This window comes from Mustela putorius, unplaced genomic scaffold (assembly GCF_011764305.1).
Source record: "Mustela putorius furo isolate JIRA1106 unplaced genomic scaffold, ASM1176430v1.1 tig00003863_pilon_pilon_pilon, whole genome shotgun sequence".
NCBI lineage: Eukaryota > Metazoa > Chordata > Mammalia > Carnivora > Mustelidae > Mustela > Mustela putorius.
This window is the reverse complement of record NW_025422015.1, coordinates 16,327,078-16,355,073: the sequence shown is the minus strand read 5'-3', so window position 1 is coordinate 16,355,073 and position 27,996 is coordinate 16,327,078.

Below are 27,996 nucleotides of genomic sequence, written 5' to 3'. Positions count from 1 at the left end.
GTACACTTTTTCTTAGAGGCAAATTATATCACCATCCTGGTTCTTCTTTGTCCATCTCTGAACAATAACCAAGTTCAATAACTGCCCTCAATCAAAAGGGTGCTAAGTCCTTGTGAATGGAAGGGTTTCCCAGAAGGTAGTAAGGAAATGGCAGCTTAATGAGATATGTTTACCTCATGGGACACCAAAACATGACCGTTTGTTCTTTTATTGATTCATCCATTTCTGCACAAATAAGTTTGCTATATTTTATTTTATTACTGAGATATAAATGACATATAACCTAATACTTCAGAGGGTATCATAAGAATTTCAGAGTTTAACAAGTGGTGCAACACATACATTACACTCACGTACCCTTAGAAGAACATATGACATTCCTTTCTGTTCTCTTCTGCTCAATTGTACTCTGCTTGAAAAATATGTACGTTAGAACAAACTCTAGTTGACAAATACAGATCACAATTTCCTGTTGCAAAAGAAAAAAAAAAGAAAAGAAAAAGAAAAAAGGAAAAGAGTGATTTGATGAACAAACGTGAGAAGAAATTTCTCCCATTGCAGTTGCCAGGTTGGGCCTCCTCCGTGGTGCCAGAAGGCCTCCAGGTGGCGCCAGAGTACAGCAGATGTCTACCTACGCGTCAAACCAAGTTCAAGGAGAACGGGTTTTCATGTCATAAATGCACAGCCACCTACATAGAGGCGTAAAGTGTGGTTTCTTTCTCTCTGCATTATTTTCGTGATTTTTAAAAAACTGCGTTCTATACTATCAATAATCTGGGTCTTTTGCCAAATTTTAAGAGGAAGGGATTGTGAATGGTGATTTTTCCTGATGAAAATTCCCCCTAAGTATCAGCTATTCACACACCCCTGCTTACAATCCAAGCAGAAATTCAGGCTTCTTGAGGGCAAGCTCCGTTCCTCTTTGCATCTTTCCCCAGCTTTTAGCTCAATAGAGCAAGTGCCCAGGAAATCTTTGATTAATTTTCAAATGGTGCAAAGAAAAGAAGCAGCGCAGTTTAAAACTGAACGCCTGGGTGGTGTTGGGGTGGGGTGGCGGCGGAGCCTGGGTGACTCAATTGATTAAGGAGCAGATTCCTGATTTTGGCTCAGCTCTTGATCTCAGGATCAAGAGCTCAGGGTCTTGGGATCAAGCTCCCACCTCGTACTCTGAGCTCTGAACTTCTCTCTCTCTCTCTCTCTACGTCTCCCTCCGCCCCTCTCCCTGCTTGTGCGCGCTCGCTTGCTCGCTCTCTCGCTCTCTCGCTCTCTCTAAAGAAACAAGTCTTTTTTTTTTTTTTTTAAAGATTTTATTTATTTATTTGACAGACAGATCACGAGTAGGCAGAGAGGCAGGCAGAGAGAGAGAGAGGAGGAAGCAGGCCCCCCGCTGAGCAGAGAGCCCGATGCGGGACTCGATCCCAGGACCCTGAGATCATGACCTGAGCCGAAGGCAGCTGCTTAACCCACTGAGCCACCCAGGCGCCCTAAAGAAACAAGTCTTAAAAAAAAAAAAAAAAAAACTGAAAAGCCAGGGGCTGTGATGATTGAGACAATAGCAAAGTGGAATAGGGAGGAGCCATTACTTCGTGAATTTGAAATAGGTATGGGGAATTGGGTCATGAAAAATGCCCTTGATGTGGCCATGGTCATTGGATTTTCTTTTAAAATGCTCTTTGATACCAGTGATGTCTCTTCAGCACTTCCAGGAGTCCACTTTCCACCCAGCAGAACAAATCCAAAGAGTCGTCACACACAGCACACCCATCAGACTCAGTGTCTTACAATGTTAGTCTGAATCAGTAAGTTGTGATTCCTAGAACAAGTTGCGAGGCATTTTCTTTTATGGAGTCTTGTATATACTGATCTATTGATTATATTTCCAAAATCATCTCTTACATTACCTCATGTGGCTTTCTCTATAGAACACATTTACCCCCAGATTATACGTGCTCTACTCTCATACCTTCTCATAGGTCAAAGGTCATAGGTCATATCTTCTCCAAGAGGCATATCTTTTCCAAGGATCTTATAATTAATGAGACTTTGGAAGAGTTCACGGCTACTTTTTAATATTTTTTCATGTACATTAAAGTAGACCATAAAAATTTCAGAGTTTCACAAATTCGGCAAACATAGAGATGATGCCATCTATGAAACATGGCTTCAACATATTATGTCTGACCAAGTGCATTTAAAAGAACCCATGACATAGTCCTTGATGTTAAGTGTGTTCTCTTAACTCATTAAATCTCTAAAGGATGATTTGTTACTGGCCAGCTAGGGTAGGGGAGGGTGTGGGGTTAATCATTTTAAAAACTATGAATCAGTCTCTGGGCTCACATTAGCTGAGCTTTTCTTTCTATAGCAACCTCAGATTTATGCTATATTCAGCAAATACAGATAGAGCTGCCTTTGGATATTAAATATTTATTCCCTGGGTTGGGACCTTAAGAAGGGCTGGTGACCACCCGTGCCTCATGGTCACCCAGATTCAAAAGTGGATGAGTAGATTAGGTCTGGAGTAACAGAATGCTTTCTATATGACATCCTGTCGGTGGGGCCACGGGAAGAGCCTTGATGACTCCTGGAGAGAAACGCCCCATAAGTGAGAAAAATGAAGAGGATGTTAAGCCATCTTGTCTTTAAATATAGCAACAATACTCTTATTTTGGCGAGTGTCAGCAAATTACTGAGTAATGGAATCAAATTCAGAGAAAACCAAATAAAAAGATCTGTAGAATATATTCTCCAGGCAGCCTTTTTCCCTGTTGCATTTGAAGTCTTCCTTCTGTGGCCTCTTCAGTTGTTTTTTGAGGACAAACCCCCCCTTCCCCTGCCCACCCCCAACTCTCTCCGCCTCTCCTTTCCTCTAGTGTCAGTCAATAAATAGGCACAGACAGTGGGTCTCAAACTTGAAGGTTCCTCAGACATTTTGAGGGTTAAAGAACCAAAGGACAGGTCCTACCTTATACCTGAGGATGGGAAACTCTGGGGGCAGGGTTGGAAATCTGCATTTTACATAAGCCATGGGTTCACTTCTGCTGGCTAAGTAGTAACTCGAGCAGTGACCTATTTTTCTTCATGCTCTCCATTACTCTGTCAGCTCCCCCTGGCAAAGGAAAGAGTGATTTACAGGGTTGCTTCTCAAATTTTATGGTGACTAGAATCACCGGAGAATCTTGTTAAAATGCAGATTTGGATTCAGGTGGTCCACGGTAGGGCCTGAGCTCTGCGTTTCTCACAAGCTCCCAGTTCATAGTGCTGCTGCAGCTCCACAAACTACATTTTGAAGAGCAAGGGTTTAAGGCAGGAAATCTGTGACCTGTTACAGGATGCCCCTACTCATCCTCACTGGGGAAGGTCCCCTCCTATCTGATGGAACAGTGAAAATGCACCTACTGGGCTTACGATGTAGGTTTGCTTATTGAGCAACAAGCTCTGAAGGCTGAACGTGCATTTGCAGTACCCTGTTCTAATCACGTCAAGCCTACAGCAAAGCTAGCTATGATTTCACAGTGTATCATCAATAAGGTACTGCAGAGTGATTAGGCATCCCTCCTAAGCAAGCCGCATAATTGACATAATTAATACTGCTTTTATACAAATCCCCTTCTCATTCTACTATGTTCCTCCCAATGTTCTCACCCACATGATGATGAGAGTAAGTTTAAACCAGAGTTTAGATGATTTTGTGAAGCCATTTTGGTTTTAACATAGGAAATAGTGTAGGAAAATAGGAAGGTGTTTGAAAAGTAAGTCATTAAAAAAAGAAAGTAAATTCAGAAAAAAATAAATACCCCAAACTTCCCAGATTCACAATGTTGTCCTGACTTCTTCCCACGGGCTCTTGAATGACACAGATGTCCAGGATAAATGGCTAACTCTGAACATCTTCAGAAAGATAGGAGATAAGCAGATTTTGACACCAACTTCTGACAGCAAGTTGGGAGGGAAACAGGGGTTGATAAAAAGGATATTGATGTGAAATACCCATATAAAAAGGAACTTTACCCAAGCATACTTTATGACTTACAGGGCTGTTTAAGGTTGAGAGGCTAGAAAGGAGGAAAGTGGTCTCAGAAGCAAAGTTTCTACGTTGGTCTGGACCAGAGTTGTTCTCAGGCACATCACTGCCAGGGAAGGTTACTGCCAAGTAAAACCCCAGAAAAACAAGAAAATGGTAATATTCATTTTATCTGTAGTGCTTTCATCTCCATGATTCTGTTTCAGCAATCTATCCTAGCCAGAGGATTAGAAAAAAGAAGAAATGAATAGTTTATCCAGCTGAAGTGTAGCAGAATATGGCACATTTAGCATATTGATTATTTTGAGCTAAAGGCAATTGAGAAGCAAATACAAGAGAAGCTCTTTGCTTCCCCACATTTGCCTAAAAGCAGGACATACATTTGTAGGGGTGTCCCCCCCCCACTCTACCAGGAAGGACAGAAGTTCATCACCAGAGACAACTATAGACTCCTATCAACCCGGCGACAGACAGAGGAATCTGCACACAAGCTTTACTAACTAAACTGATGTTCCATTAGTTCACCCATATATTCATCTTCCCACAATTTGCTACTCTAGGAACTCAAAGTTCTTTTCCTTTGTCTCAAAGCTTCTCTGCATATTTATTGTTTTTTGGTTTAGATGCCAAATAAGCCCCAAGTTCTAACCACCCCTTTGAGTTACTCATCTCTGAGTGCTCTCATGTAGATGCATGTTGCACCTGCTAATAAAACTGTGTTTGTTTTTCTCTTGTCAATCTGTCTTTTCTTAGTCTGATTAACAGAGCCCTCCTGGAGCACCTAACATGGGTAAAGGGAGAAGCTGTTTTCCTCCCCTACACAGCTGACTATGGAAAAAATAAGCTCATGAACTTTAACCAATATAAGATATTCTCTTGGAGAAATTCAGTGAGGACTGTGACACTATAAAAGGATACGTTGAAATATACAAAAAAGATAATAGCTCCAATGACATTTTCATTCTGTTATAGGGAGCAGAAAGCCTGAGGAAAAAGGAACTAAAACCTCAGAAACAATAAAGAAATAACAATAATAAATGAATGACCTTATGATGGCAGGTGACCAGGATAAAAAGGTCACGTTTCCTAGGGGGCCAATCTTGTGACAGACTGAGTTACAAGGCACTAGAAATGCTCATTAAAGAGTGAACACCTCATATTAGAAACTTCCCTCACATCTATAAAGTAGTCAATGTCTAGATTTAATCCATTCTTTGTCACAAAACATTCTTCAGAAGTGTCTACTTAAATTTAATACTTAATTTATAATTTTTCATTCTCCCTAATCACAATAAAGCTTCAAGATGAGAAAAATATTTTTTAAAGATTTATTTATTTATTTATTTGAGAGAGAGAAAGAGCACACATGAGTTGCAGGAAAGGACAGAAAGAATCTCAAGCAGACTCCCCACTGAGCGCTAAGCCCAATTCGGACTCATTCTCATGACCCATGAGATCATGACCTGAGTCAAAACCAAAAGTCAGATGCTCAACTGACTGAGCCGCCCAGGTGTCCCAAGAAAAACATATTTTAATAGGAACCTCCATTTAGGTTGTTCAGGGTGGAGTTTGACCAAATAAGTTTTGACAGAAATCAAGTTAGAACTTTGAAATATTCTCCTATGGCAGCTCACCTCCCAGACAGGACCCCAAGGTATGTACATTTCACTGGGATATTGGGTTCAATCCTGGTAGGACTCCCACTTCAAATTGATTGGAAACAGCCGTCCACCTTCCTTCTGCCTCTTCAGGCAGAGCCCAACACTGCTGCTAGCTTTGAGGGTTCACTAAAGCTCCAGAACCACTTTGTAAAGACAGTGGCCCCTGGTTCTTTACAGGTCCCCTGTGTCCCTGGGACTTCTAGGTGCCCATGGGGCATAGCAACTCTGCTGCATCCGGATTTCTCCAGCCAGACTTGAACATCACATGGTGGTGATTGTTTCATTTGAGTTAGACTGTAGTCCACAACACCAAACCATTGACTAACATGGTCTATGAGAGAGGAACCAGCTGGGCATTTAGTAGTGTGTATCTTTATGATGCAAGCAAGTCGGTCTAAGTTGTACTTCTCCCTGCATGGTATGGTACTGTCCTTATAAACACAGATTCTGGAGATGCACTGCCTGGATTTGAATCCATTTACTTACTCTGTGACTCTAGGAAAGCTACAAAACCTTCCTCTGTCTAGTGTCCCCAACTAAGGAACATATATCAATATATAAATATGTAGCTTTAAAAAAAATAATTAAAAAAAATAAAATAAAAATAAAAAAATAAAAAAAAATAAAAAAAATAAAAAAAATAAAAAAATAAAAAAAATTAAAAAAATTAAAAAAAAAATAAATAAATATGTAGCTATCCTGGTGGAGGGAAGGTCTGATACGGATAGCTATGGAAAGACTACCCTAGGATAGGGTGGGGGCCCAATTATTTAAATCCGATGCAGCCAGGGGAGTGAGACCTAGTAAATTATACTACAGACAATTATGCTTTCAAATAAGGAACTACAGTCTCAGAAAGGGATCATTAAGTTTTCTAATTGTACAGCACTATTCAGAGGTCCCCTATGGCCTTCAGTGAATTAGCATGCCTCTGTAGATCCAACCCTAAAGGTTTATTGAAAGAGATGTGGCTAAAATCCTCAAAAATCTATCCTCAGGTTCTATACATGCAAGCCAAGTTGTCCCATACAACCATGCTCACCCACATGTAGGATTAGGGAAAAAGATGGAATCCGGGGCACCTGAGTGGCTCAGTTGGTTAAGTGACTGCCTTCAGCTCAAGTCATGATCTTGGAGCCCTGGGATGGAGTCCCACATTGGTCTCCTTGCTCAGCATGGAGTCTGCTTCTCCCTCTGACCCTCTCCCCTCTCATGCTCTCTCTCAAGTAAATAAATAAAATTAAAAAAAAAAAAAAAAGAATCCAATATATTATGTGGGAAATCTACAGGCCAAAAGAGGAGCTTACTTTGGACCAGTTGTATACCAGTTGTTTATACCAGTTGTCTTAAACTTGGCCGCTTAAGCTGGTAACATTTGGGGAGTTTTTAAAACGACCAACAGCAGTGTGCTGGTAAACTGGCTCTTAGGGACAGGTGGGGAGAACTCACTTGTGATTTGCAGTGTCTGCCAATTGCTATGGTAGAAATACCACATGGCGACTGATTTTAAGCCACCAACAGGATGAACACGGGCTTGGGAAGAGCCTCCGAGCCCGGATGAACCAGCTCCGGGACACAGCTGGGCCTCACCAGAAATTCTGGGGGTTGGGGGGTTTTGTTTGTTTTATAAATATATTATTTATTTATTTAACAGAGAGAGAAAGTACAAGCAGGGGGAGCGGCAGGCAGAGGGAGAATTCAGGGCTCGATCCCAGGACCCTGCTATGGTGATCCGAGGCGAAGGCAGCTACTTGACTGACTGAGCCACCCAGGCGCCCTCACCAGACATTCAATTTTCAGTGGTGATGGGGGAGGCCAAAGCAGAGGGTCACTGAGAACCAGGCCCAGGTGATTCTCCTGTGCAGCCATATTTGAGAACTGCCGACCCAGGTCCTGTGGCTTTCTCTCAGGCTACTTCTACCATCAGCTTTTCATCCCCTGCTCCACAAGCTGTCCAGTCAGTACACTGTTCTTTTTAAAAAGAAAAAAAAAATTGTTGCTGTTTTTGAATATCATGCTTTGGGGAAGCTTCTCCTCTCCTGCCCTTGGTTACTTGCTGAGAGTGTGGAGTGGATGGTCTCTAAAAGCAGTTGATTTGTTCAAAACCATGCGTTAAGTAGCATGTTGGAGGCACACTGTGGAAAACAAGGTTCTAAAACACTCTGACTTCAAGAGGCTTACTGTTGGGAGGGCGAGGGACAGGAGTGAGCCAGCAGCACCAGGAGGGTGGGAGAGAGGCATCTCTCTCTCAAAGAAAGGCATCAGTGCAGGCACCATTTCCCTGCTAACCAGCACTTTCCCAAACCCCTTGTTGCATTCAGTGGAGTAACTGGGGACTAAATGCTCTTTTCCCCAGCCTCTTGGAGTGGCCCTGAGAGGGTTCTGCAGGGAGAGAGAGACAAGTCAAAATCGGCTGGCAGTTCCTGAAAAGGCTTTTGCTTTTTCTGTTTAAAAAAAAAGAAAGAAAGAGAAAAGCCTATGCAAAGCTGATAACAGTGTCTTTGCTCAGGGCCTGTATTATGTGTATCTGGAACCCAAGGCAACCGCTTACACTGCCACAACCATTTGTAACTGCAAAGTAAACGCCAAGAGAAGCACAGGTACCCTTGCTCTAGCATCGTCTAGGCATTCGACAAATACCAGAAGCTTCCTCTGTATGTATACCAAGTCAGATTTTTTCTGACTAGCTGCAGAACAGAATCCAAACTGAAATGGGTACAGATACATACCCAGGCTGGAAGATGAGGTTGCTTCAAAGGATGGTAAACGATTGAGCCAAATCTCAGAGGATGAGGCAAATTAGTGATGGGGGAGGCATGGGGAAGAGAGGAGTTCTAAGCGGAAGACTGGTGTAAGCAGATGCCTCCAGGCACAGGAGAGTGTGGCCGGGTTTGACCCAGCAAGTAGTGAGAGTGACATGGGGGTCCATTTGAGGGCTGGGCAGAGCTGAGACTTGAGAAGCCAGCAAGGGACAGCTCATGAAGCATCTGCTGTGGTAACAAAAGGAATTAGAAATTTATCCTCAGGATAAAAGTTAACTTTTGAAGAATTTTAGGCTGAGAAGGTACATGGTTAAATTTGTGTTTTAAAAAGATAATTATCCTTTTAAATCCCTTTAATGCAGGATATTACTTCTCAGAATCTTTTTTTCAACTCCTTAATTTATAGTAGGGAAAAATCAGAAACAACCTGAATGTCACCAATAAGAAATGATAAAATAAATTAGAATACTGCCCGATGATGAAATATACCAACAGTATTGTTAGGTAATGTGTTATCTTACTAGTGACATAATAACTAAAGAAAAATGCATAGTATAAAATTATATCCCCCCAAATCTTTTTTTTTTTTTTTTTTTGGCAGGGGGGGAATGGAGGAAACACTAGAAAAAGAAATTATGAAATGACAGTTCTTGCTAAATAGTAGAGATATGACTGATGATTATTTTCTTCTTTGGTTTTATTTTTCTAATTTTCTAAGTAAGACACTTTCTGGTTGGGGGGTGGGGTGGGGAATGTTATGTAAAATATAAGAGTAGTGGCTGGAGGGGGCCAGACCAGAAGCAGAGAAATCAATGAGTTGGTATTTATGGCTCATTGGTTTCTGAGTCTTTGTGTTGGGTGATCCAGAGTTGGAAAACAATATTCCAGGGAGTCCTCTGGACCTTGCTCTCCTCCCTCAGTAACCTACTGTGGTCCCCATAGATGTCTTGATTCTCTGGAACCCTATCCCGTCTTTTGCACTTTCAAGGTTCCTCCGTGGATTTTGACTCTGCGGGCCGCATGAGCACCAGCTTTCCCCACCACATCCGGTGAGCTGCTGTCCCATCCTCCTTGGACATAAGAAAGCCTCTGTTTTTCCTTTCCCTGTGACGATGGGGTCACATGTTTCTGTTCACACTAGTCACAGTTTCTCCTCTGGCTACTGCTCCCACAAAATGCAGCCCTGGCCAGCCTGGTTTATATCATGGGACTCTTTGTTACCAATGAATGGTAACAATTGGGTGGCGGTGGGTGGTGGCCTAGGTTGGGCCTCGACTCAGAGGCAGTTAATCAGTGTGCTGACATTTTAAAGCTGAGTAGGCCTGTCAGGTTCCTGCCCTCGGGGACTCGAATTGGGAAGTACAGAGAGAACCCGGCAGTTAGCAGCAGAAGCTAAAGTTGAAGGGATGCATAGCTAACGCCAAGAGGTAAGGCTGTGGTCATGATAAGTCATGAGAAAGCAGACATTATGTGTGGGCAGACTCAGTGATGTAAGAAAAAAAGTATGCAGAGTAGAGGTAAAAAGTGAGTTGCAGTGAGAGATGAACAGAGCAAACCCCCAGAAAATAACCACGTCACATAAACAGAAAGAAATCCGAGGGAAGGGTCTGACACCCCAGCTGTCAAAGCTCACAAACACTGTTGCCTTGATAGATGCTGGCTGAGCTACCGCTTTTTTTTTCTATTTTGGTTCATTTCCCTATGTTCCATGGGTTTTCTTATAATAATAAACCTGCTGCCCCACCTTCTTTTGTACTTTACTTGACTTCTGTTGTGAAGGTTTCTGTTTCTTGACATCAAAAGAGCTAACCTTGAACTGAGTGGATCCATTTACTTATTTATTGAATTATTTCTTCACTTCTTAATTCTTTCATATATTCCACATAATCTATTAAAATTGTGCCAGTATTCTATACACCAGGAACAAGAAGATAAGTAATTCAATATTTGCCCTTAATGATTATTCATTATTCACCCTCATGGTGGTAAAAGAACCTAAATAGGAGAGGTAAGTAGAAAGATGGAATTCATATGGTTGAATATGGGATGTGGGTAAGAGAAGACATGAAGAAAAGGCAGGGGGAGAAATTTTAAATTATGTTTCAAGCTTCTGCCTGGGTCATTGAGAGGGTAACAGTACCATTCACCAAAATAAGAAATTCTGGAATAAGGAATGTTGAGTTTAAAGACATCCAGTTCTGAAAAAAAATTAAAAATGAAAACAAAATAAATAAAGGCATCCAGGTCTGTGTATCCAACATGCAGCTGTGGAAAGCAAACATAATTTAAAATTGGGATAGATTAGCATTCATTTAGGAAAAAATAAATATTACCAATAATATTTGGATCTATGGCTTTTACAATGAGAGGAAGGCTAAGAACAGAATTCTGGGCAATAGCCAACACGAGGCCAGAGAAAGGAGTTTCCAGGAAGAAGACAAAGTAGGAATGATCTAAGTGATAGAACAGGATAATAATCTATCATGGAGGACATAATCAACAGTGCCTCAGAGATGCTGAGAAAGATATAAACAGAAATACACATTATATTTGTAATACAGAAGTTACTAGTGCCCTAAATGAGAGGGCTTAGGGCGAGAAAATCATTAAGATGGTATCATTAAGATGGCAATGAGCTGAAGATCAAGCAATCAGTATGAGTTTATTCATTCGGTAAGGTAGACCCCAATAGGTAGGAGAAAGACAGACTCTACCCAAGGGTGTAGAGTCAGGAGTTATTAGAACCCATATGGGGGAAATTATAACTCAGATTCCAACTGAGTGCCCAAGCATAACAGCTCCTCTGTCTTCTGGACTCTTCCTCATTTCTCCCAAATCCACTGTGAACGCTTGCATGGGCTCCTAGTTGCAGTCTCTTCTGCCTTTGCTCTTTCTGCAAAACTAGAAGAGAACCAACCACTCTTCAACATATACTCTATCTCTTAGGTCTTTTTTGTTTTTTGTTTTCCACACCTGACTATGGGGACATATATGACCTTCTCTTCTAAAGGACTGGAGAAATAAAGTGGAACTTACAGAAGAAGAAACTAAAAGCTGTGCTCAAAAGTATGGGTTGGAAGAGGAGAGCAGGTGTGGTCAAGATCAAATGTGGGCCTTTCCAGTCAGAACTCCTCTGGGGTTCTGCACATCTGTTGGCTCATATTCACACACCTCTCATGACAAACATTCTCAAAGGACCTACTTACAAAAGGGAATTAAATATGCTGTTAACTTTTTCATAATTTTTAAGATTCCTCTCTGCATCAATGAGACACAAAATCATAATCCCTTCCTTATACTAGGGAAATTTTGAGATAAGATACTTCAAAATTCTAGTTGATGGATTTGGGTTTTTGTTTTTGTTTTTGTTTTTTTTTGTTTTTTTTGTTTTTTGTTTTTTTGGTATATTGTAAACAAAAGCTTCTAGCAAGAAGAGTCGAGGAAATGGGTACTACCAGTACTACTACTAACAGATCCATAGATTGGGTATTGAAGGTGGGCCAGGTCTCTTTTATACACTGTTGTATTGAGCCCCCATCTCCGCCTTCTGAATATGACTAACCCTAAATGCAAGTTTGCTAATAGAGGACTTGTTCGGTATTTTAACTATTTTTCAGCATTGCTAGGAAAATGGAAGGTGCTATCTTGCAATTTTCCACTGAATACCTGTGCAGGTTACATGAGAAGCTATACAAATAGATGTGCTACTCTATATTTGAAATAATCTATCCATAGGTAAAATTTACTACCCCAGCCATTTCCCAGCATTCCATAGAGACTCTGGCTTCTAGAATTATATTAATGTCTAAGAAGCAATTGTAAAAATATTCTTTAAATGATATAACTTAAAAAGGTCTTAATAGTTTGGTTTCCTTGATCCTGATCATAAGACCAGCTGGAGAAGAACTTTTGGAAGGACTTCAGGAGTACTGAGCTATTAAGATTTATCAGATGCTTGGGAGAAGGAGAAAGATAGAGCCCCACCTAATTAGAGTCATGTCTCTGGACTACCACCTTAGAAGACCTGGAATTCTGTTCAACTGAACAGATATTAATGAGTACCAGCAATGTATGAGCACTGCGCCAGGTTTCAGGGCTTTCCTACGAAGATGACTCAAACACACTCAGTGCCCGTAAGGAGCTTGAAACCAGTCAGAAGAACAAGAAAAACATAAACACAGATAATGTTGCATAGACTTTATGGTGAAGGCAGCCTAGGGAGGGGCCTTAAAAGATGAATAGGATTTCACAAGGTAAAGATGAGAAGGAAAGCACTTTAGACCAAGTGACCAACAAGGCACAGATGTCAAAGACTCGGGGTATTTGAAGGAAGACTTAATAGACCAGTTCAGGTAGAGCAGTGGTTTTCAGAATGTGGTTCCTGGACCATCAACCCCAGCATCATCTGGGAACTTGTTAGAAATGCAAATTCTCAATTATAGAGTCTTGCATCTCAATTATTGAGTCACCATATGACCTAACAATTCCACACCTGGACATATATTCCAGAATAATAAAAAAAAAACCCACATAATTTGTGCATGAATATTTATAGTAACATTATTCATTATAGACAAAAAGTAGAAAGAACCCAAATATCCATCAGTCAGATATGGATAAATAAAATGTGTTTCCATGCAGCAAAATGTATTTCTGCCATAAAAAAGAATGAAATGCTGAAACATATTACAATGTGGACAAATCTTGAAAATATTGCATTAAATCAAAGAAGCTGGTCACAAAGAACAACATTTTATATGATTCCATCTCTGTGAAATGTCCAGAGGAGGCAAATTCATAGAAACAGAAATTAGATTAGTGGTTTCTAGAGATTAGGGTGAAGGGGGAATGAGAAGTGGCTGTTAATAGGTTTCTTTTAGGGTGGTGAAAACGTTCTAGAAGTAGTACTAATGGTTGTGAAACCTCGTGAATATACTGAAAACCACTGAATTGTGAAAGGATTGCTGTTGCATGTGGATTATATCTCAAATGTTAAAAAAAAAAAAAAGACAAAAAATTCTCGGGTCTCACTTCTGTTGTAGTGAATCTGAAACCCTTGGGCTGGGATCCAGTAAATTGTGTTTTATCCAGCCTTCTGGGTGATTCTGGTGTACACCCATGTTTGAGAACCACCTTAGGGTAGTGGACCACCAAGACATTATTATCACTTGGAGAACTTTAAAGATTTTATTTACTTATTTGTCAGAGAGAGAGAGAGAGAGAGAGCAGGCACAGGCAGACAGAGGCAGAGGGAGAAGCAGGCTCCCTGCCGAGCAAGGAGCCGGATATGGGACTTGATCCAAGGACACTGGGATCATGACCCGAGCCGAAGACAGCCATTTAAGCAACTGAGCCACCCAGGCATCCCTTACTTGGAGGACTTTAAATGGTATCTATTTCCTGAACCCCACCCCTAGAAATTCTGGTTTTTGGGGTCAGGGAATCCATATTTTTTTAAAGTTACATATGTGACTCCTGTGCATCACAGGTCAGAGACACTGGCCTGACACCTAATGCAGGTGTAGGTAGACTAATGAGTGATGGTGCGGAAGGACCCTGGAGAGACTGGGGCCTCACTCTAGGGCCTTGGAAAACAACTTTGAGGAAAGGAGATTGGTAGATAGGCATGTGACGATTATTCTGGCAAGAGTGGGTGGTAGAATGGGTGCGCCTAGGCACTGAAGGCCATGAGATCAGTTAGGAAATTTGCATAGGCATGAGGACTCCAGGGCAAAAAGCAGAACTATTATGGTAGGAATGAGAAGGAAGGCATAAGGAAGAGACACATAGGGATAGATCTACCGTCTGTGAAAACTAACAAGATAGAGGTTGGAGAAGGAGAGTAAGGAGTCAAGGTTGTTTGCAGAGTTTGAAACGTAGATGCTTGGATAGCGATAGTGCCATTAAAACAAATAAGGACATCAAGCAATTTCACTGGTGTTTTTTGGTACAGAGGAACAGAAAGGGAACGATGAGGTAGAAGAAAATTGAAGATAAAGAAAAAGAGCAAAGATAATCTGTGATGCACTGATGTTAAAAAAAAAAAAAAAATCTTCCCAGGACAAATTGGTTTTTGCCATACTTTTTGAAAATTCGCATTGCAAATATATTAAATCATTGGAACTTTTATTAATTTCATATTGCTGCCCTAACAAATTATCTTAAATCTAGCAATTTAGAAACAACACAACTATATTATCACACAGTTCTGTAGGTCAGATGTCTGACATGGGTCTCACTGGGCTAAAATGAAGGTGTTGGCAGAACTGCATTCTCACCTGGAGTGTCTAGGAGAGAATCCATCTCCTTGCCTTTTCCTGCTACTGGAGGCCACCTATGTTTCTTAGCTGGTGGGCCCTTCCTCCCTTTTCAAAGCAGGCATTGGTGAGTTGAGTTTTTCCATACTGCATCACTTTGATTCCTCTTTTGCCTCCCTCTTTCACTTTAAAGGGCCCTTGTGATTACATTGGACCTAACCAGATAATCCAGGATAATCTCCCTGTTTAAGGTCAGCTGGTTGGCAACCTATTCTATACCTAATACCTAATTCTATACCTAATACAATACATCCTCATTTGCCATGTAATGCAATATATTCACAGGTTCTGGGGATGAGGATGTGGACATCTCTGGAGGACATTACTACTATATTATATATTATTACTATACAGCCATTTCATACTTCTAGACTCATGATACAAATTCAGTTTAGGACTTCCAAGTCTGCTCTAGTATTTTATAATATACACAAGATTTTCTTCCCTTTTACAGAGTCCGTATTCTATAATACCAGAACTAAAAACCACAAGCCAGAGAAGAGTGGGGGACATCAATAGCTCGTAGTTCAACATACAGGAATAATATTAATTTAAGAGTGTGAGTCTCAGCAAATTGCTAGAAGTCCTTTCTATTACCATAAAAGTCCAGAGGTTTCTTAATCATCCCTACCACCTCACTTCTATTTTGTTTTATTTATGAGACTAGTATTTGTTTGCAAGGACAGCAGTAACAAGTGACACAGAGTGTAGGAAACAACAGAACTTATTTTCTCACAGTTCTGGATCAAGATGTCTGTGGAGTTGAAGAGGTCATCAGGGAAGGCTCTGTGCTGGGCTTCACTCCTTGATTGGAAAATGTTGGTCTTTTCTCTGTGTCTTTACATCGTCTTCCCTCTGTACATGTTTGTGCCCAAATTTACTCTGATGAGGACACCAGTCATGATGGATTAGGGGAAACTCCAATGGCCTCATTTTATTTTAATTACCTCTTTAAAGAATCTCTCTCCAAATGCAGTTATATTCTGAGATATGGGGGGTTAGGACTTCAACGTAAGAATTTTTGAGGGAAACAGAATTCAACCCCTAATGTAATAGGATACTTATGTTATCCCCTTATATGATAGACATATTAGCAAATGAATCTCATGTACACCCTCTGATTGTTGGTGGTTGCCTCAGGGCATCTTTTGGAAAGGATGCTGAGGGCATATCTGGGCTTGGTTGGAAAAAGAAGTAGGATCAACAAGCAAACTACATGTCAGGGATGTGCCAACCTTCTTATTGATTCAGTTACCACATAGGATAAGAGATTCTTCTGCTAAGAATAGAGTAGCCTACCATCCGGGAAGAATAATTAATGTTGGATGTTGATGGACTGAGCCAGCAGTTACATTATAACCTAGAGTTGATTGTCCCGCCTTCTTTAGGAGTACTGAATATCATTATTCATACTCTATGGTCCCAGACTGACCAGTGTCTAAGTATGTGAACGATAATTAGAGAAACTGCCTGAGGAATCCAAGTCATTGACAAGCCATAAATATGAATTACCCATTCGTAAAGTATGCCATTTACAGGAAAATGAGTCCTTAGAGAAGGTATCCATTATATTATTTGACTCTACTACGTATAGCATGAATTTGTTTAACAATAATACATTCAGATGTTGTTCACAAAAAAGAGTTGGTTAGAAAGCTATGGGAACCCGAGTTATTACCCCAGTGTGCCATACAAATAATATTTTACATGCCCATGTTTGTAAATGATAAAAGTTGAGAATTGCTACCCTAAGGTAATGACCTTTCTAAGTTCCTTGAGAACGCACCACTTCTTCTTGGTCAACTATCTCAGGGATTTAGGGATATTAGCAGTATTTTGCTCCCCACTTCAGCTCACAGTTCCTTATTCTTAGCCCATCACATTTTCCCCAACTCCTTTAATTAAGAAAAATTTCAAACATACAGAAAAATTGAAAGCTTCAGGTATGGGGTTGGGTGAAATAGGTGATGGGGATTAAGGAGATCACATCTGAGGAGTGCTGGGTGATGTCGAGAAGTGTTGAATCACTATATTATACATGGGAAACTAATATAACACTATAAGTTAGCTAACTGGAATTAAAATAAAAACTTTAAAAAAAGGGAAACTATAGAAATCTGATATTATTTTCCTTGAAATTGACAAAACATCATTATTTAAGGATTAATAGGACTTTTATAAGATGAGCCCTGTGAAAAAAGAATTGGTCGGGCTAGGGGTCCTTAGAATGTTTCAACGTGCTTCTAGATTGTCAAAACTCTGCCGTAAAAAAAACAAGGTTTGAGGCAGCTGTTGACAAGGCACACTGCCTTGTCAACAGCTGCCTCAAACCTTGTTTACACTGCCTGTAACTATCATTACTTGGGGTGAGTCTATAACTGAATTTAAGACAATTTGTGTTATAGCCTTATCCAAATGATCCCAGTCTTTATTCTTGTCTGTCTTTATTCTTATGCAATCTGAAAATGTGGTGCAGGTAGATAAAATTGTCCCAAAAAAGACAACCAAAGGCAAGTGGCTGAGACTTGGCATTATTCAACAACAGGGGACACTTCTGTCAGGATTACTGATGTTTTGAGACTTCCAATCAGCAGACGCCCAGAGATTTTACGAGATATGCCAGGATGTATGCTGAATGTACTGTACACCTTGTTTATTTTTACCACAAAAGTTAGTCTTTGCTGAGAAGGATGGAGTGACTCTGAGCTGGCTTTCTGCCACTCTACTTAAGATCACGGGCACAGTGTCATATGAGAGCCTGGAGCACAAGAGAACAAGTGTGACATTGCCAGGTTGACAGACATGAAAGCCTCCTGCTCAAGGTGACCTGACAACAGTAAACCCGGACTTACTGGAGTTGCTGAGAAATGACACAAGTAATCATGCCTCACTGTGTATGAACAATGAAAATCACCTACTAGTTCTCATTGCCATTGTAAGGTCACAATTAATATATGAACGAGAATGATTATAAAAAATACATAAATCATTTAAATAATATCAGTACACAAGCTGTGAAAAATATGCAAATATTAAAAATATCCTCTTGTTAAACTTTACTAATACTTTGCTCCTTCACACATTTAACCATTATTTTCAGTGGCATGAATATTTTCAGTGGCATGAAAACCTGTATTTATATACATTTATAGCCAATCTATGTACACAGATATCTGTAGATTATGCAGAAGCAGATCTAGATGTCTATATATACATATTTCTCAAACATTTTACCTATTATTCAGCAACTTACTTACTTTTCACTTAACATTTTATCTTGGAGATTTGCCATCTTTATCCATAAATGTACCTCTTCTTTTAAATTGTGATATGTATGATAATGTCATAGTTAATCATTTTTTGTATTGCTTACCACGTAGACAGTTTCCAGTTCTCTGATACTGAAAGTATTGCTCTGTATAAACTTCCTTTCCTGTGTCTTATTCTGACAAGTGGTAGAGTCAAGAAAGCAAATGTTGGAGAAAGAATATTTTATTTTAATTTTGATGAATACAGACAAATTAGCCCTCCCAAATCATGTTTCTATTATATTACCACTAGCAGTACGAGAGAGCTTTTTTCCCAAATGCTTTCCCAACATTTCATATTGCCAGTCAGTTTAATATTTTTATGTATGGCCCCCAAAATAGTATGTCATTGTGGTTTCAATTTGTATTTCTTTCATCTAGTGTTCACACACCTGCTAATATAGAACAGAAACATGTGTGTGTGTGTGTGTGTGTGTGTGTGTGTGTGTGCAAGAGAGTGGGTTGGGGGAGGAAAGAAGAGAGGACAGCATGGGGAGTTTAGAGGCTAGGTCTGGAAATAGCAGTTCACATATGTTCTTCTACATTTTTTAAAAGATTTTATTTATTTATTTGAGAGAGAGACCAAGAGAGAGAGAGAGATCAAGCAGGGTGAGGGGCAGAGAGAGAGGCAGACTCCCTGCTAAGCAGGCAGCCCAGTGTGGGCCTTGATCCCAGGTATCTCTGATCATGACCTGAGCTGAGACCATGACCCAAACAAGAGGCAGATGCTCAGCTGACTGATCCACCCAGGTGCCCTGGTCATCTACATTTCCTGACCAGAAGTCAGTTGCAAAGCCTCATTAACTAAATAGTGGCTAGGAAAGATACACTGGACACTCTTTCAGGGTGTCCAGAAACACAGATAATGGTGAGCAACAGCTTTCTATGGCAAGGTCACTGTCGAGACACAAAAAACTCCCCAAGCTTTCCTGGAATGCTTAGCAGTGCTAAATCCACAGAGGAAAGATGCACAGAGGTGCAATTTAGTTTACCACCACCACCCTACAATTTTAGATATGAAAGAAAGGAAGAGAGAGGCAGAAAGAAAGAGAAGGAAGGAAAGACAGACAAACAGAAAGAAAGACCTCAAGGCAAGGGTATTAAGATAAAACATTAGTTAACGATGGAGTTGCAGCAGAAACCCAAGTCTCTTGATTGTTAGTGTGGTGTTCTTTCAATCACACCAGGTCTTTATGAAAGTTATAGTATTGACAGGAGGTACAGAGATGAATTTAACATGGTATAACTCAGGAAGGCAAAGTGAGAACCAAGTGTTACAGTGAAAGAGAAATGGTTTATGCTCAATCAATAATATATAGTCCGTCCAAGAGGGAATGGCCTGCCTAGTGAAATAATGAATTTACCATCAGTGGAGTATTAAGTGGAAGTTCCATGGCAAGTTCTTGGGATGTTGCTGAAGCAAAGTTTTATATCAGGGAAACTCAACAGCTCTTTTCAACTCAAAAACTATAACAAAACATTGTTCTCAATTTTTGTGTGTGTGTGGTCAGAACTGTAAAAATTTTATAGTGGTTTCCATAGGAAAAATGCTCAACCTAACTGATAAAATATAAAAGCTTCTTAAAAACAAAAATATCTTGAAAGTTTAAATGCAGTAAAAGGATGTTAAGAAGTGAGATGTGTCTGAAGTTTTTAAAGCATGTTTCATCAATATAAAGGGGGAAATGGTATTATCTTCCTCACAAGGTTGTAAGAAAGGAAAGGCAGTAAGAAAGGTTTCAAGAAATGAAAAAGTATTCATGCAAGTGGTATAAATTTATCTATTATTTTGTAACTTTTGATTTATTGCAGTTTTATGCATTTTTACTAAGAACACAATGAGACAAAATCAATTTTTGCTCCAGTAGACAACTATAATCTGTTATTGTCTTTCTATTTATTAATATACAAACAAATAGCAAAGCTACGTTATAATATAATAGCTTGACTTTTGAGAGTGACTGGAAGAAATTTTTATTGGAAAACGTAATTGAGCTTTATGCTTTGAAACAATAAAATAGAAAAAGTTATTTATCTAACAATTATATTAGTTATGAAAACCTAGAAAATCGAGTTTTAGGAACATGACCCTTTAGAGCTGGTGGACTAAAACGCATACCAGAGTACTGAGCATCTACATTGGGTCAATCAGCCTACTTGGTGTTAGGGGCATAATGAAAGGAGAAGCAGTCCTGAAACAGGAGGAAGATACATATTCCTAAAATAATATGCTTTATGTGCAGACTGTGGGCAGGTATACCAATATCATTCTTATTCCTTCTAGGCTCTCCCTATATCCCAGGATCTGAAAGCCTGAAGACTACATTTGCAGTCTCTCTCTTCGGCAAGGTTCTGATTTAGGTTCTGCCATTGAGAGGCACCACATAAAATCTTGGAGGCAGGAGGCAAAGGAGGCCATTATCACTCCAGCAGCAGTGGTGAGGCATGTCTTTGACAGATTGCAGATAGGAAGTTTTGCAGCTTCTCCAAGAATCTTCCTACAAAAATCACCCACTTTGGTGTGGCAGGTGCCTGAGATGATCCGTGGTGATTGCCCATAGTTCCTGGAATGCCCGGTTTCCTAAAAGCTAGCTTGGCTGGGCTCCTCCTACCCTTCACAATCTTTTATTGGAACTGAATTTCCTATAGTATATCCCTTTGTACTTGAGATAACCTTGAGTGGCTTTTATTTTCTTGACTGATACATGTTGCAGATGACAAGACAGAAATATATATAGGTGCTATGGGATTATAGATTTTGGTTGTCAAAAGTAGCTTTAAGTAAGAACAAGCTTGAACTCGTGGCTAGTGGGGAAATTGCTAGACTTGGAAGGTGTTAGGAGAAAGAGCCAAGCTGCCACATATGGGAGTAACCAAATAAAGCAATAAGCTACAAAGAGTCAAGAGAAGCATGAAAGATTTTAGCCTTTAATCACTTATTTTAATAATAAAGGAAAAGTCTTAAACTGAAGAAAGTATGAATTCTCCCATCCTGTTTCCCCCAATGGATTTGTGGGCTGGTAGAGAACCAGGTGGATCAACACAGAAGTGGGGGTCCACTCTCTTGATGGAGACCTGCTGGGTAAAGCCTTTTTAACTGCCTGTGGTTGGGCCTGAAAACATTGGAAGTTCAGTCCATCTTTATGTATACCTTTTTGCCAATATGAATGGGTACAGATCACAAGGGTCTTTGCATCTCGCATTAATGCACAACAGGGAGTATCCATCGAACACTGGCATTTAACCACAAGCACAGAGAAGATGACTTGTCATATGGATGTCAGCCTCCTTTCTCCATTGTGGTTGCAAAACAGGCCCATGAATGAAGACTCAGCACTGCCCAATACTTGGTGCTCCTTCTCACAGAGCTTGATCCAGCTACTGCTGTGGATAAATGCCTAACCTGGCAGCAGTGATGGATGCTGAGCCCTCAATATGGACCCATTCCTTAAGGAGGCTATAAAGCTAGTTGGTGGTAACTTGATCACATTGGTCCCTTCTGCCTTGGAGGAAGCATCAGTTTGTCCCTGTTAGAAAAGGAAATATGTCATAGGCCCTAAGCATTTCTGCAAATTCTACCTGGGTATGCCAAGAATCCAACGCCCCCGTAACTCAGGTCATTTCTCAGGGTTGTTTGCAACTATCAGCCTTGAGGAACAAGGTAATAATGTCTTCCTCCAGGACAAACAAAAGGCTTGTTTACTGCTTCCTTTAAAACAACAGATTCCTAAGCTGAGTATTCCTCAGTTGTGACGCAAATCTCCTGCATCTATCTGGGCTTTCCATCACACTTCTGTGAGCCTTGCAGTCCAAAGGAACCGATCCACATCATGCTACTTGTGCTGCAAGTAAAAAGTGTCTCTGATCAAAAAAAAACAAAAAGGCAACCCACGGAATGGGAGAAGATATTTGCAAATGACAGTACAGACAAAAGGTTGATATCCAGGATCTATAATGAACTCCTCAAACTCAACACATACGAAACAGGCAAACATATCAAAAAATGGGCAGAAGATATGAACAGACACTTCTCCACTCAAGACATACAAATGGCTATCAGACACATGAAAAAATGTTCATCATCACTAGCCCTCAGGGAGATTCAAATTAAAACCACATTGAGATATCACGTTACACCAGTTAGAATGGCCAAAATTAACAAAACAGGAAACAACATGTGTTGGAGAGGATGTGGAGAAAGGGGAACCCTCTTACACTGTTGGTGGGAATGCAAGTTGGTGCAGCCACTTTGGAGAACAGTGTGGAGATTCCTCAAGAAATTAAAAATAGAACTTCCCTATGACCCTGCCATTGCACTCCTGGGTATTTACCCCAAAGATACAGATGTTGTGAAAAGAAGGGCCATCTGTACCCCAATGTTTATAGCAGCAATGGCCACGGTCATCAAACTGTGGAAAGAACCAAGATGCCCTTCAATGAACGAATGGATAAGGAAGCTGTGGTCCATATACACTATAGAGTATTATGCCTCCATCAGAAAGGATGAATACCCAACTTTTGTAGCAGCATGGACGGGATTGGAAGAGATTATGCTGAGTTAAATAAGTCAAGCAGAGAGAGTCAATTATCATATGGTCTCACGTATTTGGGGAGCATAACAAATAGCATGGAGGACAAGGGGTGTTAGAGAAGAGAATGGAGTTGGGAGAAATGAAGGGGAGGTGAACCATTAGAGACTATGGACTCCGAAAAACAATCTGAGGGGTTTGAAGTGGCGGGGGGGGTGGAAGGTTGGGGTACTGGGTGGTGGGTATTATGGAGGGCACAGATTGCATGGAGCACTGGGTGTGGTGAAAAAATAATGAATACTGCTTTTCTGAAAATAAATTAATTAATTCATAAAAAATAAATAAATAAATAAATAAGTAAAATCTTTAAAAAAAAAAAAGTGTCTCTGATCTCAGAGTCTTCTGTCTTCTGCTAACATCCATAAAATAGTAACAAGTTAACTTATTAGCTTAAAATCATGGGACACCTGGGTGGCTCAGTTGGTTAAGTGTCTACTTTCAGCTCAGGTCATGATCAAGCCCCACATCAAGTTCACTGAGTAAGGAATTTGCTTCTCCCTCTCCCTTGGCTGCTCTCCCTGCTTGTGCTCTCGATGTCAAATAAATAAATAAAATCTTAAAAAAATAAAAGTAGGGTAAAAATCAATTCCCATACCTGATAATTTTTATCAGAATTGATACCAATTCCAAGTATGTATTTGCCTTCCCTGTTTTTAGTACCCCCACCAACAGCATAAAGCACGAGTTTAGAGAATACTGAATTGTCCACCCTGTATATCATTGCCTTAGATCAAAGAACCTTTAACAATAAAGGAAATACAAAAGTATAGGCACATGAACAGAGTATCCCCTGTTCTTATCATGTGTCCCATCCATCATTCTGAGGCATTTGCCTCAACAAAATGGCAATCTTCTAAAGATTCAGATAAGGGCCCTATGGGTCAAAACCCTATGGTTTTAGGATACCTATCCCTAGAATCTCATAGACACGCTCAACCAAAGATTGATATAGACTGTTATATTCCCGGAAGCCAAAAAACATTAGTCTTGAAACCTGGTAGTATAAGTAGAATTGGGCTTTCTTACCATTTCTCCCAGTATCCCACTTGTTGAATCTAGGCTTCCCTTCCTACAGTCTTTGGCTCTGCTAGGTTAGAAGTCTTAGTTCTTTGGGAGAAACCATCATCCAGAGGATATAATACACTTGGAGTGATAACTATCACCAGATCATCTAGCAGTGGACTATCAGACATATAAAGGAGTTATATTACCACGGAAACAATTAACCATGATTAAGATGATGTTGTAGGGTTTTTTTCTATACAGTGGGTCAGGGAAGAGTATGTTTAGGATCCAGGAGATATGTGGAGCAGCTCTTGGTGATTCCAGGCCCAGTAAGAATGACAAATGGACAATTGCAGGCTTCATAACCCAAATAAAAGCAAGGCAACCTAAGGACTCATATCTCTTGAGGATAAAGATCTGGATCAACCATCAGGCAGATCATCCAGGTCAATTCAGTAATGGCTGAGTAAAGGGGAACTCTAGAATGGATAGTGAAGCAAGAAGATCATGAAAATCAATTAGGGCCATCGGACCAGCTACAGCTTTAGGTATTATAGTCTGTTTCCCTAAGCCTCTTGCTTTTTATCTTCTCAGAGCTAGAACTGGCTTCCTCCTTTAAAAAGACAATGACTAATTGAACTTAGGCTTCCTCTTGAGGAATAAGTGATAAAATCCTGTTCCCACAAAAATAGAGGCTCCAGGTCTTTCTTACAGGTGTGGGAGAGCACAGCTGAGTCTGAACAGTACAAGGCATGGATGTTATCAAATACTTCTTAGGCATCAGTTCAGATCATTTTGTCCTCACACGTGTCTGAGGTCTTTGGCCATGTTTTCCACGTCTCTGCTTGTGCCCCAAACAACTTCCAGCAGCCACTACTCAAAAACGTTTGTCTCATGCTATTGCTAATTTTTGCCTCCCCTACCTTGGCTTTCCTGTTGATGAGGCATGAAGCACCTAGAGAACTTCTCAGGCAACTCACAAAAGCACGGTCCAAAAATTCAGGAGAGTTCATGTACCTTGGTGCCAAGATGTAACTGATTGGGAAAAGGAACTGAGTGGATGAATTCTTTATCTATCTCCATTCCCACCACCCCAGCAATTCATACTGATAATGAGGGGAAATCTCAGTTCACCTCCCCATCACCACCATCACCACCCTCCACAGCCTCAGTGGTTTGTCTCTGAGCCCCAGATAATTATAGCAATTACAGCAGAACACAATAGTACTTAACATTCACTGATATATATGCTCCACCCATCAAAGCCCCCCAGGCAAGGCAGGATCAAGCAAAAGAATGTAGTGTTCAAGTCCTTTCCAGTGGCAGAAGTGTCTCAATAGACTCTCCCCAAAAAAGGCAATCTAAATCTTTCTTAAGACTCCTATGCTACGAGTAGCAAGTCAGTAAGATTTTTCTTCCAGCTCTGGCTTTGCTTGATCTTATTTTGGTTTTCTCACGGTAGACTTGGTGCTCACAGACAGAGTCTTAGTGAGTGCCCCCGGCTCTCTGAGCCACCAGACAGGTAAAGCCTGTAGCCCAGCTACAGGTGTTTCCCAGCACTGGGGCAGGTGACCCAGTCCCACCAGTGGGCCCCGCCCATCAAATGACGCTGCTGCGGGTTCCACTCCCTAGAGGCCACTCCTTGTTTCATCTAAAATGAGTGCCAGACACTTTTACTCCTCATGATTTGTTTCACACGCACCATATGAGTGCAATTCTGGACTCCACACTGCTGGAATGGTGACTTGGTCTCCACATTTCTCAAACAGCTTAACTCCCTCCATGAGCCCTAGGGGAGCTTGCTCTTCCTCTTCCCACTTCCTTCCCCCACCTCTTTGTTTTCAAGAATGAAAAACACTGCAAAATACATGAAAATAATGTTTTGGGGAGGGTGAAACATGAAATTACTTTCTTTCTTTCTTTCTTTCTTTCTTTCTTTCTTTCTTTTTTTTAACAAAGAACAGGAAACATCAGAGGGCTTGCAAAGGTTATCAGTTACTGGCTAGGCCCAGGGGCCAATAGAATGGTGAACTTTAAGACTTGCTCCTCTAAAGTCTGGATGGCAACTCCCTCCATGGCAGTGATTCCCATGCTAGTGAAGTTTCAAAGCCAAAACAAAACTTTAGGGAATGACAGGGTTTTCTTTTATCAAGTATGGTAATTACAAACAAATGCACAGATGATCCTGCCATTTATTGTCATTATTGCTTCTTAAAAGAAAAGACATGTTAATACATAAAGATGAGGAGAGCCAAGTTAGAATAAAGGAAACCCCTTAAATTAACAAAATGAATTCTAAGAAAAGAAAAGTAACTGTTTTATCTTTTTCTTCATTTTACTCCAACTTTTATTTTAGTTGTTGGCTCAGATCTGCAGGAGTTCACAGGTGGGCCTTGGGAAGCAGTCCTCTACATTATAACTCAACAGAGAATTTGCAGAGATCTTCTCATGTAGATAGGAACCACCATGGTGGATTCCAAGATACCCTTTACTAGCTTCTCCAAGGCCTTTACTAGAGGCATCCTCCAACCCTCTGATGAGGAGCAGCAAAAAGTCATCTGTCACTCAGGATCCACGTGGAATCCAAACAGCATTGTGCTGTGTAATCGAGGCCATCAGTTGGAGATGAAGAGAAATTTCTGTTGCTAATCCAGGTAAAATGGATCCTTTTTTATTGTCCCTTAAGCAAGCCATATTTTAAATATATTGTTTAAAATACTGAAGAGAGGGGCACCTGGGTGCCTCAGTGGGTTAAGCCGCTGCCTTCGGCTCAGGTCATGATCTCAGGGTCCTGGAATCGAGTCCCACTTCAGACTCTCTGCTCAACCGGGGGCCAGCTTCCCTTCCTCTCTCTCTGCCTGCCTCTCTGCCTACTTGTGATCTCTCTCTGTCAAATAAATAAATAAAATCTTTAAAAAAAAATACTGAAGGTAGTGTTATAAGAAGAAAAACAAATATAATGGAAGTATTTCCTTATGGGAATGTGTTTTTAATAACATCAGCTATGGAAAGTGTTACACCATAGGAGCCTATTAGAATTGGAAGCATCCAGTTCTAAAAGTCATCACGCTCAACTCTCTAGTCCATTCAGAGGTCCCCACTACACTGGATTCCACGTATTCTGTAGAGGATCTCCAGTAGCTACCGCCATGGGAAAATTAATTTCAAAGGATTAAAGAGAAAGAAAAAAAAGCAATGAAGAACAAAGTTAGGTTCCGGGAGCAAAGTGTGTGGACATTACAATCGGAAATTTATCAGCCACGGACCAGTCTTGCCCTCATGTAGAGTTATTTAGAAACCTGACACCTTTCTAAAATATCTGCAATCATTAACCAGTACTATACTTATTCTAGAGGACAATTCTGTGACCATTTGTCTGTTCTTTCTATAATATCATAAAACAGTGTTTCTTTTAGAAAGAACTATTCATTTCCTCCTGAATGTATTGGGTCTTTTTATACCTGGTGTTTCTGCCATGTATTCACTCACCAATGAACAAACCAGAAGTCTGAAAAAATGGATTTTTAAATAGTTCTTTCTGTGAATATCATATTAAGGGAGGGATATCAAGCTGGAAATACCTCCTAAAACCCAATTCTGTATTTGCTCCCATATTTGTGAAACCATGAGTATGTGAGCCTTGCTCACAGTACACTAATTTTGAATTCCTTAGTGCAGCAGACAGATACTGTGGAACAAGATCGGGCAGGTTCACACATACCATTTACCCGTAGGAACAGAAAGTTCCCAGGAGAAAGAAGACACTATTGAGAAAGTGTAGCTAAGAACAGTACTATTTAGGAAAGGTGAGAGGAAAGTTTCTGATAAATTGTCTAAATTTTCACAGTCCTTAAGCCATTTAGGCTTTGGGCTGTGCTAACACCAGAGAATACATAAGTTAAACCAGCACATTCTATAAAAATGGGAAAGAAAAATCTGCTTGATCCTGTCAGGTATACCAAGGATTGAGAAAGGACTTTCCAAATCTGTCATAGACCACATTAAGGTGACTTGAAGACGGACAATTTCCAGGATAGAAACTTCTCATGTATTTTGAGACACTGATTTGGGTAACCTTGAGCAAACCACATCCTCAGTGTTTCTTCACATTTCTACTAACTGAGCTGTATGACTTGGAGTGAACTAAAACAAAAAATTACTGAATGAAGTTTTCAAGAGGAAATGAGTTTCGGTATGAAGTTGTTCCTCTGAGGTATCTCTGTCTCTGAGGAAGTTGGTTGAGAAGGCCACCACCAGGCAGCAGGCCACGCACTGGCTTCCCAGCAGACCCTGGCTTTCAGACCCACATCATTTCTAAAATCTTCCAAGG